This window comes from Chenopodium quinoa, unplaced genomic scaffold (assembly GCF_001683475.1).
Source record: "Chenopodium quinoa cultivar QQ74 unplaced genomic scaffold, ASM168347v1, whole genome shotgun sequence".
In the NCBI taxonomy this organism is placed as follows: domain Eukaryota; kingdom Viridiplantae; phylum Streptophyta; class Magnoliopsida; order Caryophyllales; family Amaranthaceae; genus Chenopodium; species Chenopodium quinoa.
Window position 1 is genome coordinate 2,131,832 of NW_018743047.1, and position 2,984 is coordinate 2,134,815.

Sequence of the window (2,984 nt, forward strand, 5' to 3'; positions counted from 1 at the left end):
CAAGATCATTTTCGATTCATTAGTCATTCAAAATTTATCAATTATACACAGGATATAATTTAGTTGCCTTATTTTATGTACATAATCAAACATGTTGATTTCTTACATTTTTTTTATTGATATGTTATAACATTTAAAGTTTTTAACATTTAATATTCAACTATAAAGATAGAAATATTTGATTTGGTATTTGATATTGCACTGATATCATGATAATTTCCATTATTTACTTGATATATGACACATGTCATTAATCTCAAATTTATTTATATAATATTTATAACCCCTATAAATACATGTTTTCACAAGTTCGCATCAGTCAAAAGACAGACAAATTATATGTTTATCAAAGCTTCCATTGATAATTTTCTCATATTTTGATTAAACCTTCAATCTTCCTCACAAAGTAAATAAAAATTAAAACCTCAAATTTTTCTATATTACCAAGGTTTTTTTTTCTTTTTCCATTTAAAAAATGTCTCTTCTTTCAAATGCTGACAAGGATCATCCTATGCAGAAACACCTTATTGTTCCTATAGATTTTAGCTCAATCCAAAGGGTTCCTGAATCTCATATATGGGCACAATGTTTTGACGATTCAAAAATCAACCCTGATAATGAGAAATCGGGGGCTTCAATCTCTATTCCAATAATTGATCTTGAAGATCCTAAGGTTTTAGGCCTCATTTTTAATGCGTGTGAGACATGGGGGATGTTTCAAGTCATAAATCATGGGGTTTCTAAGGAGTTATTAGATCAAGTCGAGTTTCAAACCAAAAAATTATTCAATCTTCCATTTGAGAAAAAGATGAAGGTTTTACGAGCCCCTGGTGAAGATACTGGATATGGTTATCCTAGACTTGCTTTATTCTTCAGCAAGAAAATGTGGAATGAAGGGTTCACTATCATGGGTAACTCTTATCATCATCACCCTAAGAAACTTTGGCCTAATAGTTTTGAAAGTTTTTGGTAAGCTCATTTGTTTGAAAATCATATGATACATTACATTAAAAAGATTAAATTTAAATTTGTGAAACTAATTAAAATCATCATTATTTATAAAATTAACAGTAGAAAACTATGAACCAATGTTTCTTATATTTTGTTTTTAGTTTTACAAAAAATAAAAATAAAAAGGCCCCACATTTATTGGAAGTTCTAGAAATAATATTTATTAGGGTCAAAATAAAGTTGTATATGTTTATGCGGATTCATATAACACATTATTTTATCAAGTTAAGAAAAAATAAATCAATTTTAACAAGGGAAATTAAAAATATATACATATAAATTAAAATAGAGTTGAATGACCCACAAATGTTAAGGTTACCCTGTGTACATTGTTTACCTCTAATGCATAACACATTTATGCAATCATTTATTATTATATTTACAAAATTCTATGATATATATCCAAGTCATTAGCCAAGTGTTGCATAATTTTGTTGAACATTGTTACATATTCCATTTTAATGTGGAAATAACTGGAGTTATTTATGAATCGAATATCAAATTGAACCTAGCCTATATTTAAAATTCAAAGCCAAACGATTAGGCCGAACCATGAATCGACTTATCTAAAATCAATTCGAACAACACTAGTTTAAAACTATTTTCCTATATAATAAATTCATTAAAAAAGGAAAAAAAAATATATGAAACATTATTATTTGATACCCATTTTACCGAATGTGTAATAAATATCTCATAATGTAATATATTCATGGCAATTTCAAGTTAAATATAACTTAGTATAGAAATTTAATTTATAATTTTATTAAAAAAAAAAGGTTAAATTTAATACTAGTTTTAGGGGTTTTGGACCAGACCAGACAAGATGACCGATTCTCTTTAATTCAGTCCAATTTAGGGCAACTATTTAACAACCTTACAAATAACATTATGGGAAAGGTCCCTCCTAGAGGACTAAGGAAGTAACTCCACCTAAATATTGTACATACGGGTCATCCTGTGTGCTATTTACACAAATTTTCCCATATACTCATACTATTTTCTACATTCACATTGCACACTATTCTAATTACCCTAAATGTGTTAACTTAAGATGTATTTGGTTATCATATACGACTTCAGGTATGTAAGATATTCATGTTGTTTTACAAACTAATTATATCATTATTGCTTATAAAACCATGTCAATTTGTTGTTTTCCTTTATATAGTGAAGTGATATTTGAGTACCAGACAAAGATGAATGACCTTGGTGACAAACTCAAGAGTTTGATTTTCAAATCACTTAACATGCCTAAACCTTAAGAAGCTACACTTAAAGACCATAATTATGAAATTCATCTCAACTCGTACCCGCCATGCCCTGATTCATCCCGAACAATGGGAATAAGGCCCCACACAGATACTCTCCTCTTTACAATCCTCCACCAAAGTGGCAATGCAAGTGGACTCCAAGTATACAAAGACGAATTTGGGTGGGTCTCAGTCAACCCACATCTAGGTGCTTTGGTGGTAAATGTGGCAGATCTTTTACACATAATTTCAAATGCAAGATTTCCAAGTGCAATTCATACGGCAGTTGTCAACAATAAACAAAAACAAAGGTTATCCTCTTCATACTTTTATGGCCTTCCAGTAGACTTTGAAGTCTCTCCCTTTTTGGACTATCCAAATTGTGAGGGTCCTAAATTTAAGCCTGTAAAGGTGAAAGAATATGCAATCCTTGAGTTGAAGTACTTAGATTTGGCACTCTCCTTTGTTAGGAAAAGTGGCTAGGGTTAATTAGAGTTAAGAACTTGTTTAAGTGTTCCTTTGTTTCCGTTTTACAATGAGGGGGTTGAATAAATTAAATTTTTACATAAAGTGTAATGTAGTTTGCCATTGATCCTTATATTAATGTTTCAAATATATGTTCTAAGAATTTTATGCTTATTCACAAGTAGAGACACATAAATCTCACATAATACCATGATTATTATTATTATTATTATTATTATTATCATATACTTTGAA

At 29.4% G+C, this 2,984-nt stretch overlaps 1 pseudogene; it reads left to right on the forward strand.

Annotated features, from left to right (window-relative positions):
• Positions 1-475: 475 nt before the first annotated feature.
• LOC110730730 lies at positions 476-2,747 on the forward strand (annotated as a pseudogene).
• The last annotated feature ends 237 nt before the right edge of the window (positions 2,748-2,984 follow it).